Source organism: Nicotiana tabacum, chromosome 4 (assembly GCF_000715075.1).
Source record: "Nicotiana tabacum cultivar K326 chromosome 4, ASM71507v2, whole genome shotgun sequence".
NCBI classification, from domain to species: Eukaryota; Viridiplantae; Streptophyta; class Magnoliopsida; order Solanales; family Solanaceae; genus Nicotiana; species Nicotiana tabacum.
In genome coordinates, this window is record NC_134083.1 from 18,279,710 (window position 1) to 18,297,887 (window position 18,178).

The window sequence follows — 18,178 nt, forward strand, 5'->3', positions numbered from 1 at the left end:
GCGCCAACTTGCTAGCCTCCACCTGGCTGACCTCTACCTCTATGACGGCCTCTACCCACATGTCCTCCACCTCTTAGTGGTAGGACGACTGGTGGAGCAACTGGTGCGGTAATCATAGGCTACTAACCCTGCAGCACTGGTCTACCCCGCAACCTGGTGCAGAATCTTCGCATGTGACTGGGATCCCCGCACTCGTAATAACTTTTCGGTGTGATAAGCTGCTGACTAGAAGTCTGGCCCTGGTGACCTGAATACCCACAAGAAGAACCATGAATAGCTGGTGGGCGATAAGAACTCTCTGGCATAGCACTGAAATAAGGTCACACTAGGGAACCCCGAGGATGTGGTGGTGTTGGATATGGGGGCCTGCTGGACTCCCCTCTCACGAACTGACTTCTGCCCGCAGACGGAGCACATCTGAACTCTCCAGAATATTTAAACCACTTATCTCTCATAACCTGCTCTCGGCTACGCTGGCGCACACCCTAAATCCTCCGGGCTATCTCCACGACCAACTCATAAGAAGTCCGCATCTCAACCTATCGGGCCATAGTGGCTTGAATGACAGTATGTAAACCCGCAACAAACCTCTGCACTCTCTCCGCCTCAGTGTGGAGTATCATAAGTGCATGGCGAGATAACTCAGAAAATCTTGTCTCATAATCGGTCACTGACATCTAACCCTGTTGGAGCTGCTCAAACTGAAACTGCAACTCTTCTCTCTGGGAAGGTGGAATATACCTGTCCAAGAAAATACGAGTGAACCTGTCCCAAGTCATAGGAGGAGAATCTGCTGGTCTGCAAAGAATATAAGACTTCCACCATCTACGAGCCCTGCCCTCTAGCTGAAAAGTAGCAAAGTCAACCCCATGAGACTCCAATATCCTCATGTTGTATAGTCTATCCTTGCATCGATCGATGAAATCCAGGGGATCCTCATGTCGCTCACCCCCAAAGACAGGAGGATGTAGTCTAGTCCATCTATCCAATAGTTTCTGCGGATCAGAGGTTGCAGCTGGCCTGGGCTCAGGTGTAGCTGCTACCACTGGCTGGGCTCTACCCACGGTAGTGCACCCTAGGTCTGATATACAGCAGCTGCCTGCCCATGAGCCTGCGCGGTAGGGGTTTGTGCTCCCCCGTCCGCCTGAGATGTGGCTGGGTTTGCCGGAAATAAATCAGTCTGAGTCATAGTGTCCATGAACAGCAACATACGACCCATGATATCCTGGAATCCCGGTGTAGATGTGAAATCCACCGGAGCTGGCTCTGCCATAGGCACTTCACCCTATTTCTCAATAATGAAATTCACTACTAGACCCACTGGCGGTATAACTGGAACAGTCTTGGGACGTCCTCGTCCCCTACCATAGGCTGGAGCCCTCCCTCGGCCTCTGCCTCGGCCTCTAGCAACTGGGGGAGTAACTCTTCCCTGGTCTGGAGCCTCATTAGAGCGTGTTCTCACCATCTATGAGAGAGTAAGAGAAAGATATTTAGTTCTACATCAATTGCACGAGGGAAGATGAAGAAAGGTAATTTCCTAATACTCTATAGCCCCTTGAAGATAAGTACAGACGCCTTCGTACCGATCCGCAAGAATCTCTTAGGCCTTGTGAGACCTACGTGAACCTAGTGCTCTGATACCATGTTGTCACGACCCAATTTCACTTAAAGGTCGTGATGGCGCCCAACACTATAGCTAGGCAAGCCAAACTAATAAATTAAACATATATCAATCATTCTTTAATAATTTTTTAGATAATTTTATTCTTTTTCCTAGCAATATTAATGAAAGTATAAAAGGTACTGATTAATTTAAATCCAAAAAAAATAATACAACTCCAAATTCTACCAGTGTGTGTGCCAAGACATGGTGTCACAAGTGTATGAGTATATAGTAAGTTATACAAAACTCCAAATATTGTCTGAAATAAAATAGACAGAGTGCAAATACAAGAAAAGGCATTGGTAGCTGCAGAACAGCTCAGAAACGCCTCTGGATAACGTGGGTGTGTGATAATAGGTCCTCCACAAGTGCATGTCTCAGATCCTGCACAAAAAGTGCAGCAAGTGTAGCATGAGTACGTAAGCAACGTGTACCCAATAAGTATCAAGCCTAATTTTGAAGAGGTAGAGACGAGAGGTAGACTTTGACACTCACTAAGAGGTCAATAATAATAATTGAAATAAAAATAGAATATTTAAATCAACATGATTCATAGAATTTACGATAATTCTCATTTAACCAACAGAAATAATTAAATTCCTTCAAATGCAACAAATTCCAATCTATTAATTAAATTCACAAGCTACCATTAAAACATTAAGGTATCGTGTAATTATTATTAATATTAGGCACGATTTCTGTCGAGGCCATGCGGCCCATTTCAGAGTGTCGTGTAGACTACCGAGGGACGTGCAGTGCGATCCATAGATGCATCTATACTGCCGAGGTGTTCGGCCCGCTCCACAAGAAAGGAGAACATTTTCTTATATACCTCCGGAATGAGAGTGTATTTATTATAAGATTAATTCGAGAGGATGAACAAGCCCTCGGTCTTGCCTTGGTCATGGCCTCGATCCTCGGCCTCGATCGTGGCTTCGATCATGGCCCTTGAGCCCGTGACTTCGATCATGGCTTAGATTATGGCCCTTGAGCCTGGGTCTTCGATCATGACCCTCGAGCCCTACCTTCGATCATGACCCTCGATCATGGGCCTTCGATCATGACCCTCGATCATGAGCCTTCGATCATGGCCCTCGATCATGGGCCTTCAATCATGGCCTCGGTCTTGGGTCTCGATCCTGGACTCGACCATGACTTCGATTTTAGCCCCGAATTTCCAGCAGAAAAGAAAAATTGCAGCAACTATTTTAAGTCCAACTTTTGATCCGTTAATCATTCGAAACTCACCCGAGGCCCTCGGGACCTCAACCAAATATACCAGCAAGTCCTAAAACATCATACGAACTTATTTGAAACCTCAAATTACATAAAACGACGCTAAAATCACGAATCGTGCTCCAATTCAAGCTTAATGAAACTTAAAATTTCTAATTTCTACATTCGATGTCGAAACCTATCAAATCAAGTCCGATTGACCTCAAATTTTGCACACAAGTCATAAATGACATAACGGAGCCGTGAAAATTTTCAGAACTGGATTCCGACTCCGATATCGAAAAGTTAACTCCCCGGTCAAACTTCCAAACTTAAATTCCTATTTTAGCCATTTCAAGCCTAATTTAAACTACGGACTTCCAAATAAAATTCTGAATACGCTCCTAAGTCCAAAATCACCATACGGAGCTGTTGGAATCATCAAATTTTTTTGTTCTGGGTCACTTTCTAAAAATGTTGACCGAAGTCAAACTTATTATTTTAAGGCCAACTTAAGGAACCAAGTGTTCCGATATCAACCTGAACACTTCCAAATCTCGAACCCACCATCCCCACAAGTCATAAATTAATGAAAGCACATACATGGAGTTTTATTTAGGGGAACGAGGTTCTAAAAGTCAAAATAACTTGTTGGGTCATTACAGATGAAGTGCTTTTGGCTAAGCGTTAGACGATGGAAACAATCGCCCAAAGTTTTAGAGATATATTGGATATCGATGAATCGTTTGGTAGAAAAGTAATAGTTTGGAAGGTGATTTCTGTCAAGTACGATCAGTAGTTCCAAAATTGACCAAAGCAAAAACTGTAAAAGGTAGCTTGCCAAAATTATACTTATGACCTCAAATGAAAAATATTCAAATGATAAAAAATATAAAAGTAAGAATAGATCCAACATTCAATGACTTCTTGATTCATGTCGGAAACGAAGAAGAGCATCCAATAAAAGATGATTTGGTTCTTCTAGAACAATTGGTTATCAACCCAATGGTAATAGTTGTACATTTAATAAGGAAAATATTTTCATCATTAGATTAAAAAGCAATTTGTGCAAATTACATGATAGAAAATAAAGAGCTATCTTAGCTACCAAAAATGAATATGTTGATCAACTAAATAAAATATTGATTGCTAAGTTTTATGGTAAAAACAAAATATTTTTTAGTTTTGACTCAGGAGAAGATGATACCAACAATAACTACCAATAAGAATACTTAAATACTTTAATACCAATTGGCCTTCTACCGCAAATATTTGTTGTCAAGTTCATTATTTCTTACGTATGTTAGTGTCACCATATATATAATAGAATAAGTTAAAATTGATCTTCCATTACATATAGGTTTATGCCCGTCATGCTATTGAAAACTTAGATCCGCTGAATAGCTTATGTAATAGTACACATATGGTATATAGAAGTTTTGACAATAACGTCATACATGCATAACTTATGATACAAGTCAATATGCGTCTAAGTATGTGTTTATCCCCGAATTCAACTTTCGACTTCCGAAACTAATTAAGAATATCCTTTTAAATTTGCGTGAAAATAATTTTCAATATGTTTATCTTTTGTAGTTATAATAAATAAATCACAAGGACAAACATCCTAAATATTGAACTATATTTACCACGATATATTTTCTTACACGAATAACTATATGTTGCACTTTCAAGAGAGATATCAATATTGACAACAAGAGTTCTGGTTATGGCAAAGTAACCAAAGCATTAGAAGGAAACATATACAAAGAAATACCGTCTATTTTGAATTCACGTATTGTGCTAATGTAAAAATATTTTTCGGCATTTAAATGGTTGTTGTATTATTATATATAAAATTTCTCTCATTAATTAAATTTTATTGTTTCTTTATATAAATAAATATTTAAACCATCATGTGCCATTATTAACGTGCAACACACGTTTATAGATACTAGTATATATATAAAAGAGGGAATTGAAAGGATGGCGTGGCATATCTCATAGTGTAGGAATACTATTTATCTTTTCTCTCATTTTTTTTTTTTAATTTTTTCCCCTTTTCAAACTATTTATCTTATTTTAAAAGTTTACATCCATATCTTACATCTCTTTATTGAAGGTTGTGACTTTACAAGTGCATAACCCCCAGTTGTTTAATGTGTTATAAATTACTTCTTAGGTTGTGGTTTTAAAATCCATAACCCTCATTTGTTCAATGTGTTATAAATTGTATCTTTCATTCTTTTTTTAGTCACTAAATTGTATCTTTCCAACCTTACGAGGTTGTATGACTTAACTCTCTCGGTTTTGTCCTATTTCATTAGTTAGATCTAATTCTAGCAATAGTATTAACAAAAAACATACCCCATCTGTTGATTTAGTCATGAATCTTGGTTTTGAATCTGGCAAGTTTTGGTTCCCTGCTCAGGTTTACAACTACTAGGTATCATCAAATTTCTTCCTTCAAAACAAACTTCGTGTTAGTATCTCGGAAAGAGGACTACTCCAAAATCTATTTACATCTTGTAAAAACTTCTTCATTTTATTAGCTGGTCCCTCATTTTCATCATGTAAGTATTGAAAGTCAATTTTTTTCCTCTTATGAAAAGTTATTTGTTGAGAAAAATTGTGATGACCCGATAGGTCTTCTTATATTTTAGAACATAATTCTGTATTTTGAAGTCTCAAAAACCTCATTTTAGCCTTTTTCGATTTGTGTGTGCAATCCGGGTATTTTTCCGGAAGGCTTATATGTTAAAAACTGATAAAAATAAGAACTTTTGCCTTAAAAATTAATTTGAGTTGACTTCGGTCAACGTTTTGAATAAACGAAACCGGATCTGTGTTTTGATGGTCCCGGTGGGTCCGTATCAAAATATGGGACCTGAACGTATGCCTGGAATCGAATTCGGAGGTCCATAGCTCGAGTTATGGAATTTTGATAAAAAATTAAAAGTTTGAAAGTTTAATGATTTTAAGAATTGACTGATATTTGGTCTTATTGATACCGGATCCGTATTTTGGTTTCGGATCTCGGTACAGGTCCATTATTATATTTATGACTTGCCTGTGAAATTTGGTGAGAAACGGAGTTAGTTTAACGTGATTCGGACGTTCGGTTGTGAAAATAGAAGTTTTAAAGTTTTCTTAAAAATTTTATTTGATATGGTGTTAAATTCGTAGTTCTAGATGTTATTTTGGCAATTTGATCGCGCGAGCAAATTCGTATGATATTTTAGGACTTGTGTGCATGTTTGGTTTGGAGCCTCGAGGGATCGAGTGAGTTTCGGATAGGCTACAGAGTGTTTTGAACTTAGAAAACATAACTGTTGCTGCAATTGATCTGCAGATTTCGCATTTGCGAGGTCTAGCTCGCAAATGCGAGGTCTTGCTCGCAAATGCGAGCCTCGCATTTGCGAAGAGACAATCGCATTTGCGAGCGGTGGACTGGAGGGAAGACATTCGCAATTGTGAAGTTTTGATTGCATTTGCGATCCTGGCAGTCCGTATTTGCGAACACTGGTTCATATTTGCGAAGGCAACAGACATAGCCATTCTTCGCATTTGCGATCACTGGGTCACATTTGCGATCAAGCCTGAGTTTGCATTTGCGAACTATTCTTAGCATTTGCGAAGAATGTAGAGGTGTGATGTTTCTCGCATTTGCGGGCTTCGCAATTACGAAGCCCAGGTCGCAAATGCGACATCTGCAGCTGAACAACTATGACTTAGACGGGATTTTTAGTTCATTTCTCAAATTTTCAAAACCTAAAACATTAGAGGCAATTTTTCCAAGACTTCTTCTTCCCCAAATCGTTGGTAAGTAATTCTAACCTGTTTCCTTTGAATCTTTCACTATATTTCACAATTTTTCAACCTAAAATCTAACGTTTTTATGGTGAAAATTGGGAGTTTTTGGGTAGAAATTAGGGATTTGGTAAGTTGGGGATTTAGACCTCAAATTGAGGTCGGATTCCAAAATAAATTACATAACCGGGCTCGGGAGTGACTGGGTAATCAGGTTTTGGTCCGAATTTCAGGTTTGGACCAAGCGGGCCCGGGTGTTGACTTTTGTTGACTTTTTCAATAATGGCATAAATTGAATTCTTTACAATCGTGGGTAATTCCTAAGGCTTAATTTGAATCGTTTGGTTGGTAAATTGCTGGATTCTATTGGTTCAGAGGCTTGTTTGAAAGGAAAAGCTGTGGTTGAGCTTTGAGTTTGGTCTTCGGAGCGAGGTGAGTGTCGTGGTTAACCGTGATTTGAGGGAATAAGACTTGTTTGTCTATATGCTATATGTTTAAATGTTGGGGAACAATGTGTATGTGAGGTGACGAGTACTTATGCGTTGTAGTCGGGTTAAAGCATGCAGGCGGGGCTTGGTTTCTTGCAATTATAGCTTCCTTTGTTCATATTATCCGTGTTTAGACTAGTTTTGCTAAATTGATCGTTCTTATCATGTTTACGAATCTTCTGGTAATAAATGAGTATTGATTCCGAAGTTGAGGCTGTTATTGTGGAACCAAATGTTGAAGTAAGGCTTGTACTTGTTATTCTATCTCTCTGTTGTTATTTATTCATTGCATTATGGTAAGGAAGAGTATTAATGTACGAAGGGTGATGCTATGCTATATTGTGAGTGTTAATGCACGAAGGGTGATGCCGTGCCATATTGTGAGTGTTAATACACGAAGGGTGATTCCGTGCCATATTGTAAGTGTTAATGCATGAAGGGTGATGTCGTGCCATGTTATGAGAGTTAATGCACGAAGGGTGATGTCGTGCCATTTCTATTGATCTTATGGTGAGGTTGAGAGTAAAAGCACGAAGGGTGATGTCGTGCATTTTTCCTTTACTGTGTTTACTTGTTCTTATTGGTTCATAATATATTGGCTGTTCAATTTACTATTCTGTTGTAGTACTCTATCTCGTATTCCCCTCAACATGTTTCCCCCCTCCAATAGTACATGTTTAGCTGTTATTTGTACATATACTGTTAAATTGCATAGGTTTGTTATGTAGGTGTCTTGTCATAGCCTCGTCCCTACTTCGTCGAGGTTAGGCTTGACACTTACCAGTACATGGGGTCAGTTGTACTGATACTGCACTCTGCACTTTTTGTGTAGATTTTGGTACCAACCTTAGCTGATCGTGAGGCTTAGCAGCTTGGATTTGCTGTCAGGAGGCCCAAGGTAGATCTGTTAGCGTCCGTAGACCCTGGAGTCTCTTCCTAGTGCTATCATTTATTGTTTCCTTACTTCAAAACAATGTATTTTTCCTTTTCAGACTCTGTTTGTAGTAAATCATAGTAACTCGTGAGTTGTGACTCCAGATCCCGGTGGTAGTAATTAATGAAGTTTTTATATCATTCCGCACTCGTTGTATTTCATTTTAGCTTATTCGCTGTTATTTACTAAATTGAATAAGGATTGGCTTAATAATTCTCTAATGTCGGCTTGCCTAACAAGTGGAATGTTAGGCGTCATCACGATCCTGACGGTGAAAATTTCGGGTCATGATAAGTTGGTATCATAGCACTAGGTTGCCTAGGTCTCACAATTTATGAGCAGGCTTAGTAGAGTCTGGAGGATCGGTACGGAGACGTCTGTACTTATCTTCCAGAGGCTATGAAGTTTAGGAACCATTTCACTTCTATTCTTGTATGTCGTGGGATTTTATTCTATCATTGTTGATTGAACTCTTCTATTCTTGTCCTTCTGCATATGGCGAGAACATGTACCGCATCTTCAACTGAGCATCAGCCAGAGCCTCCAGTGGCAGCTCCTACGATGGGCAGAGGTCGAGGCCTAGGCAGGGGTAGAGCTCAGCCTAGGGCTCGAGCAGCAGCACCAGCCGTGGAGCCTCAAGTAGAGTTTGATGAGGAGGTTCCAGCCCAGGCTGTGCCTGTCGGACCAGCTCAGGTCCCGGAGGGGTTCATCGCCACCCTAGTGCTTCAGGACGCTTTGGTCCGTTTGGTGGGCCTTATGGAGAGTGTGGCCCAGATTGGTATATTTCCCATGGCACCAGCCGTCTCTCAGGCTGGAGGAGGAGCACAGACTCCTGCTACTCACACATCGGAGCCGATGGCTCCCCAGTATCAGACTCCAGCAACTCAGCCAGTCAAAGTAGTTCAACCGGTTATTGCGGCACATGCCGGTGATGGACCAGCTATGTCTTCTGAGGGCTTATTGAGATTGGACAAGTTTACTAAGCTCTTCCTAGTTCACTTCAGTGGTGCACCTTCTGACATGATTATCTTGACCACTGCCATAAGGTTCTGCGGAATATGGGGATAGTTGAGACAAATGGGGTCGATTTTGCTGTGTTTCAGATGATGGGTTCCGCCAAGAGATGGTGAAAGGATTTTGTATTGACTAGACAAGTGGAATCGCCCGCTCTTACTTGGGACCAGTTCTCTCAGCTCTTCCTAGAGAAGTTTCCGCCTATAACATTGAGAGAGAAGCATCGCCGTCAGTTCGAGCGTCTCCAGCAGGGCAGTATGACCGTTACTCAGTATGAGACCCGTTTTGTGGATTTGGCCCGTCATGCTCTTCTTCTTCTTCCCTCCGAGAGAGAGAGGGTGAGGAGGTTTATTGACGGACTTGCTCAGCCCATCAGATTGCAGATGGCTAAGGAGACTTGGAGTGAGATTTCTTTTTAGGCGGCTGCTAATGTCGCCAGGTGAGTCGTGATGGTTCTTGCACAGGGAGGTTAGGGGTTTGACAAGAGACCAAGTCATTCTGGGGGGTTCAGCGGTGCCTCATCGGGAGACAGAGGTACTTTTGGTAGAGGCCATCCTCCTAGGCCATTTCATTCAGCACTCTAGGCATCCCACGATGCTTCAGATGGACGTGGCCCTCATATGCCTTATTCCGACCAGCTACCCTACAATGCACCACCAACTCTCATTAGTGCACCTCCGCTCCAGAGTTTTCAGGGTGGTTACTCAGGTCGACAAGGTCAGTTTCAGGGTCAGCAGTCACAGCAGCCGAGGTCATGTTATACTTGTGGTGATCCGAGGCACATTGCTAGATGTTGCCCTCGGGCATCGGGCAACTCACAACATCAGGGTTCTCGTGCCAAGGTCCCGGCACCGGGTGCTTCACCGCCCGCTCAGCTAGCTAGAGGTAGGGGTCAGGAAGCTAGAGGTGGAGGTCAGGCCATTAGAGGTGGAGGTCAAGCCGCTAGAGGTGGAGAACATCTGGCTAAGGCCCGTCCTATAAATGTAGTTTATAGTGGTGGGGCCCAACCCCGATGTTATGCTTTTCTAACCAGGCCTGAGGCTGATTCATCTGACGGTGTTATTACAAGTACTATTTCAGTTTGTAGTAGAGATGCTTCAGTTCTATTTGATCCGTGATCTACTTACTCCTATGTAACTTCCTATTTTACTTCATATTTGGTTGTGGCTCATGATTCTTTGAGTGCTCTTATGTATGTGTCTAACGTATTTGAAGGGAGATTCCTGGCCATTCTACCAGCAAGGTTATCTCTTATATGAAGGCTCGACGTATGGTCGAGAAGGGATGTCTAACGTATTTGGCTTATGTCCGCGATTCCAGTGCGGAGATTCCTTCCATGGATTCAGTACCAGTTGTTCGTGAGTTTCCAGAGGTATTTCCTGCTGACCTGGCGGGGATGCCACCTGACATGGATATTGATTTCTGTATTGACTTGGCTCCGGGCACCCAGCCCATTTCCATTTCGCCATACCGTATGGCCCCGCCATAGTTGAATGAATTAAAGGAACAGTTGCAAGATTTTCTTGATAAGGGCTTCATTAGACCTAGTGTCTCGCCTTGGGGTGCGACCATGTTGTTTGTGAAGAAGAAGGATGGATCGATGAGGATGTGCATAGATTACCGGCAGTTGAACAAGGTCACCATCAAGAACAAGTATCCATTGCCGAGGATTGATGACTTATTTGATCAGCTTCAGGGTGCCAAGGTATTTTCGAAGATTGATTTGAGATCTGGCTACCATCAGTTGAGGATTAGGGCATCTGATGTCCCTAAGACAGCTTTTCGGACTCGGTACGGGCATTATGAGTTTCTGGTAATGTCTTTTGGGTTGAGAAATGCCCCAACAACATTTATGGATTTAATAAACCGAGTGTTCAAGCCTTATTTGGACTCCTTTGTGATCGTATTTATTGATGATATCTTGATCTACTCCCGTAGTCGAGAGGAGCATGAGTAGCATCTCAGGATTGTACTTCAGACTCTAAGAGCCAGCCAGTTGTATGCTAAATTTTCAAAGTGCGAGTTTTGGTTGGATTCAGTCGCTTTCTTGGGGCATGTTGTATCAGCAGAGGGCATTCAGGTGGATCCTAAGAAGATTAAGGCAGTTCAGAACTGACCTAGACCCACTTCAGCTACGGAGATCAGGAGTTTCTTAGGTTTAGTGGGCTATTACCGTCGATTTATGGAGGGGTTTTCATCTATAGCAACCCCATTGACCATATTGACCCATAAGGGTTCCCCGTTCAGATGGTCAAACGAGTGTGAGGTGAGCTTTGAGAAGCTCAAGACTTCTTTGACTACAACACCAATGTTGGTGTTGCCCACAGGTTCAAGATCTTATACGGTATATTGTGATGCGTCCCGTATTGGGATCTGTGCGGTATTGATGCAGGAGGGCAGGGTGATTGCATATGCGTCGCGACAGTTGAAGGTTCATGAGAAGAATTACCCTGTCCATGACTTAGAGTTGGAAGCCATTGTTCATGCGCTGAAGATTTGGAGGCACTATCTTTACGGTGTGTCGTGTGAGGTTTTCACATATCATCGGAGCCTTCAGTATTTGTTCAAGCAAAAGGATCTCAATTTGAGGTAGAGGAGGTGGTTGGAGCTATTGAAAGACTATGATATCACTATTCTGTACCACCCCGGGAAGGCCAACGTGGTGGTCGACGCCTTGAGTAGAAAGGCAACGAGAATGGGCAGCCTTGCGTTCATTCCAGTCGATGAGAGGCCGCTTGCATAAGATGTTCAAACTTTAGCCAACCAGTTTGTGAGGTTGAATATTTTAGAGCCCAGCCATATTCTAGCTTGTACAATGGCTGGGTCTTCTTTATTGGAGCGCATCAGAGATCGGAAGTATGGCGACCCTCATTTGTTGATCCTTAGGGACACCGTGCGGCACGGTGGTGCCAAGCAGGTTACTACTGGAGATGACGGAATTTTGAGGATGCAGGGTCATGTTTGTATGCCTAATGTGGATGGACTTCGTGAGTTGATTCTTGAGGAGGCCCACAGTTCTCGGTATTCTATTCATCCGGGCGCCGCCAAGATGTATCAGGACTTGCAGCAACATTATTGGTGGAGGAGGATGAAGAAGGATATAGTTGTTTATGTAGTTCGGTGTCTAAATTGTCAGCAAGTAAAGTATGAGCATTAGAGACCCGGTGGTTTGCTTCAGCAGAAAGAGATTCCTGAGTGAAAGTGGGAGCATATCACTATGGATTTCGTTGTTGGACTTCCATGGACTCAGAGGAAGTTCGATGCAGTTTGGGTCATTGTGGACAAGCTGACCAAGTCAGCGCATTTCATTCCTGTGGTAGTTACCTATTCTTCAGAGCGGTTGGCAGAGATTTACATCTGCGAGATCGTCCGTCTTCACGGTGTACCCGTGTCTATCATTTTTGATCGAGGTACGTAGTTCACCTTACACTTCTAGAGGGCAGTACAACGTGAGTTGGGCACACGGGTTGAGTTAAGCATAGCGTTTCATCCTCAGACGGATGGACAGTCCGAGCGCACTATTCAGATCTTGGAGGATATTCTCTGCTCATGTGTTATGGACTTCGGAGGATCGTGGGATCAGTTCTTGCCCCTTGCAGAGTTCGCCTACAACAACAGCTACCAGTCGAGCATTCAAATGGCTCCCTATGAGGCATTATATGGCAGGCGGTGCCGGTCGCCAGTTGGGTGGTTCAAGCCGGGGGAGGCTCGATTGTTGGGTACCGATCTAGTACAGGATGCCTTGGATAAGGTCAAGATTTTTCAGGATCGACTTCGCACAGCTTAGTCCAGGCAGAAAAGTTATGCCGACCGGCAAGTTTGTGATGTTGCATTCATGGTCGGGGAGAGGGTGTTACTCCGGGTATCACCCATGAAGGGTGTAATGAGGTTCAGAAGAAGGGCAAGTTGAGCCCTAGGTATATCGGACCTTTTGAGATTCCTGATAGAGAGGGAGGGGTGGCTTACAGCCTTGCGTTGCCACCGGGGTTATCAGCAGTTCATCCGGTGTTCCATGTGTCCATGCTCCAGAAGTATCACGGCGATCCGTCCCACGTGTTAGATTTCAGATATGTCCAGTTGGACAAGGATTTGAATTACGAGGAGGAGCCGATGGCTATTCTAGCCCGGCAGGTTTGACAACTGAGGTCTAAGAGTTATCCTTTAGTTCGAGTGCAGTGGAGAGGTCAGCCCGTTAAGGCAGCTACTTGGGAGTCCGAGTCGGACATGCGGAGTAGATATCCCCACCTTTTCCCCAGCCAAGGTACTTTTCTATGTCCGTTCGAGGACGAACGATTATTTTAGATGTGGAAAATGTGATGAATCGATAGGTCATCTTATATTTTAGAACCTAATTTTGTGTTTTGAGATCTCAAAAACCTCATTTTAGCCTTCCTCGATTTGCATGCGCAGTCCGGGTGTTCTTCCGGAAGGCTTATATGTTAAAACTGATAAAAATAAGAATTGTTACCTTAAAATTTGAGTTGACTTTGGTCAACATTTTGAGTAAACGGACCCGGATCCATATTTTGACGATCCCGGTGGGTCCGTATTGAAATATGGGACCTGGGCGTATGCCCAGAATTGAATTCGGAGGTCCCTAGCTCGAGTTATGGAATTTTGATGAAAAATTAAAAGTTTGAAAGTTTAATGATTTTAAGAATTGACTGATATTTGGTCTTGTTGATACCGGGTCTGTATTTTAGTTCCGGATCCCGATACAAGTCCATTATTATATTTATGACTTGCCTATGCAATTTGGTGAGAAACGAAGTTAGTTTGACATGATTCAGATGTTCGGTTGTGAAAATAGAAGTTTTAAAGTTTTCTTAAAAATTTCATTTGATTTGGTGTTCAAATCGTAGTTCTAAGTGTTATTTTGGTGATTTGATCGTGCGAGCAAGTTCATATGATGTTTTAGGACTTGTGTGCATGTTTGGTTTGGAGCCCCGAGGGCTCGGGTGAGTTTCGGATAGGCTACGGAGTGTTTTGAACTTAGAAAACATAACAGATGTTGCAACTGATCTGCAGACTTCGCATTTGCGAAGAGACCATCGCATTTATGAGCAATGGGCTAGGGGGAAGACCTTCGCAATTGCGATCCTGGCAGTCCGCATTTGCAAAGGCAGCAGACATAGTCATTCTTCACATTTGCGATCACTAGGTCGCATTTGCGATCAAACCTGAGTTCGCATTTGCGAAGAATGCAGAGGTGTGATATTTCTCGCATTTGCGATGAAATCTTCGCATTTGCGGGCTTCACAATTGCGAAGCCTAGGTCGCAAATGCGACATCTGCAGCTGAACTACTATGACTTAGACGGGATTTTTGGTTCATTTCTCAAATTTTCAAAACCTAAAACATTAGAGGCGATTTTTCCAAGACTTCTTCTTCCCCAAATCATTGATAAGTAATTCTAACCTATTTTCTTTCAATCTTTCACTATATTTCACAAGTTTTCAACCTAAAAGCTACCGTTTTCATGGTGGAAATTGAGAGTTTTTGGGTAGAAATTAGGGATTTGGTAAATTGGGGATTTAGACCTCAAATTGAGGTCGGATTCCAAAATAAATCACATAACCGGGCTCGAGAGGGAATGGGTAATCGGGTTTTGGCCCGAATTTCGGGTTTGGACCAACCGGACCCCGGATGTTGACTTTTGTTGACTTTTTCAATATTGGCCTAAATTAAATTCTTTACAATCGTGGGTAATTCCTAAGGCTTAATTTGAATCGTTTGGTTAGTAAATTGCTAGATTCTATTAGTTCGGAGGCTTGTTTGAAAGGAAAAGCCATGGTTGAGCTTTGAGTTTGGTCTTCGGAACGAGGTAAGTGTCGTGGTTAACCTTGACTTGAGGGAATAAGACTTGTTTGTCTATTTGCTACATGTTTAAATGTTGGAGAACAACGTATATGTGAGGTGACGAGTACTTATGCATTGTAGTCGGGTTAAATCATGCGGGCGGGGCTTGATTTCTTGCAATTATAGCTTTCTTTGTTCATATTATCCGTGTTTAGACTATTATTGCTAAATTAATCGTTCTTATCATGTTTTACGAATCTTCTGGTGATAATTGAGTATTGATTCCGAAGTTGAGGTTGTTATTGTAGAACCAAATATTGAAATAATGTTTGTAATTGTTATTATATCTCTCTATTGTTATTTGTTCATTGCATTATGGTAAGGAAGAGTGTTAATGCACGAAGGGTGATGCCGTGCCATATTGTGAATGCACGAAGGACGATGTCATGCCATATTGTGATTGTTAATGCACGAAGGGTGATGTCGTGCCATATTGTGAGTATTAATGCACGAAGGGTGATGCCGTGTTATGTTATGAGAGTTAATGCACGAAGGGTGATGTCGTACCGTTTCTATTGATCTGATGGTGAGGTTGAGAGTAAAAGCACGAAGGGTGATGCCGTACATTTTTTCTTTACTGTGTTTACTTGTTCTTATTGGTTCATAGTATATTGGCTGTTCAAGTTACTATTCTGTTGTAGTTCTCTATCTCGTATTCCCCTCAACATGTTTACCCCTCCCAATAGTACATGTTTACCTGTTATTTGTACATATACTGTTAATTACACAGGTTTGTTATGTAAGTGTCTTGTCATAGCCTCGTCACTAATTCGTCGAGGTTAGGCTTGACACTTACCAGTACATGGGGTCGGTTGTACTGATACTGCACTCTGCACTTTTTGTGCAGATTTTAGTACCGACCCTAGCTGATCGTGAGGCTTAGCAGCTTGGATTTGCTATCAGGAGACCCAAGGTAGATCTGTTGGCGTCCGCAGACCCTGGAGTCTCTTCCTAGTGTTATCATTTACTGTTTCCTTACTTCAAAACAATGTATTTTCCCTTTTCAGACTCTGTTTGTAGTAAATCATAGTAGCTCGTGAGTTGTGACTCCAGATCCGGGTGGTAGTAATTAATGAAGTTTTTATATCATTCCGCAATCATTGTATTTCGTTTTAGCTTATTCGCTGATTTTTACTAAATTGAATAAGGATTGACTTAATAATTTTCTAACGTCGACTTGCCTGGCAAGTGGAATGTTAGGCGCCACCACGGTCCCGATGGTGGAAATTTTGGACCGTGACAAAAATCCAAATATATCTATCTATATGTTATGATGAATGCACTTTAACTTTATTATGCTGTTGTAATAGAGAAAGGTAATGGAAATTTTTAACGGTTGTAAGAACTTTTGCAATCTATCAATTTTAAAAGGGTATATATATAAGTTACAAAGGAGATCACATGTTCTTCGAGACTGATCATTACAAGAGGAGCGTAACTGCCTCTGGTAAATTGAAGAATCAAAATCTTGATCACATTCATCTATAAAGCTTTTTGAGGATATGTATTACACTTCCTAATTTATTTTTACATTGAGTAAATATTAGGTTAATGATTTTTTTTTAAAATAAAGTGTAATTGGACGAAACAATTCACATTTTACAACCTTATTAGTCATGACAAAAAAAGAAGAAGTAAGAATACATCTGTGGATTTGACCTTTTTTTGTCAACATGAATTGTTAAAAAAACTAACGAATTAAGAACTAATTCTTATTTCTCCAAGAAACTCAATAAACCAAAGATCAAAAGCTCGGAGTATCTCCTCTGAAGTTCTATTTGTGAAGCGTGAGGATGGTGCTCGACATGAAGTTTCAGTTTTTTTTCTACTCTTTAACTTATAAAAAAGGTGTGGAGTGTTAAAACTGCATGACCCTATGAGGAGTCATTAAGGAAAATGAACAAATGTTTGAATCTTTTTTTGAAGTAGATAATAGATTTTCTGTGATGATTAGAGAAGAATGGGAAGGATGAGGTGGCAGATTGCAAGATGAGGAAGAAGACAGAGAATTACATGTAAACAGAAAAAGAGGAAAAGAAAAGAGAAAAAATGGGCAAAAAAAGGAAAATCTAAAAATACCGAATAAATAATAGAACATAGAGAGGGAAGGAAGTGGAAATGTAAATGTAAATGTAAATGTCATACATTTTTAATAATATACATATAATATTTATAACATAAAGATGAAGTGCTAAAACTGTGTAAGTAAGAAAAAACTAGAGGATATGATTAATCATGTCAAGGATCCTCTTCTATATTCTTATCATATACAGAGATGAAATATTTCATGTAATTATTTTTCACCAAATTATTAGAAAAATCGCTCTCTTTTTCATTATATTTGATGAAGCCAAACACCTCTATAGTATGGATCTTTGTAATATACTTTAATTTTTTTTCTTTCCAAGTTCCTCAATACTAATAAAATTTTGTTTATTCACTTTATGATTATTATTATTCACCTAAGATTTTGTAGTTTTAAGCTACGATCGCAATCAATAAAAATAATTAAGAGTGGATTATTAACTTAACAATGCTTGAAATGCAACTTAAAATCTAATATTATAATAGAAATAAATTTTATTTAACCTAGCTATATGCATTGTATCACGTCGTAAGATTTATAACCTACAAGTTCAAAAATAATAAAGGCCCACGTGTACTTTTGTTTGGAAGATTAACTACCATTTGTTATTGACATGTATATAAATCAAGAAACTGAGAGATCAAATATAAGAGAGAGAGAAAGATCACTCAAATTTTAGAAGGGAAATTCATCAAAGCGTAGGGGATAGAATCATTGTTAAAAAATATGTAGGAGATAATAGACACAATAGTTACTGCAAGAGAACGATTATATCGTTTGAATGTAAGAAACTATCAAACTACTACTTAAAATTAACAATTTAAAGATATAAGGGTCATTGGCCTTGAGTAATCCATATGTACTAATAATAAAATTGTTTCTCGACCACATGATTTAGTAAGATCAATATGAACTTACATTTATAAATTCTAATTCTTGTAAAATTATTTATATATAAATTTAATCAATATTTAGAACTAATGTTTGCTTGAGTATACAAATATTTATTTGCTTTATCTCGATTAAAATTACAAGACTATTTTGTAACTTGCTAATGTCTTCACGACCTTTAATAATAAAATTTGAAATTAAAATTTAATCTATTTGGA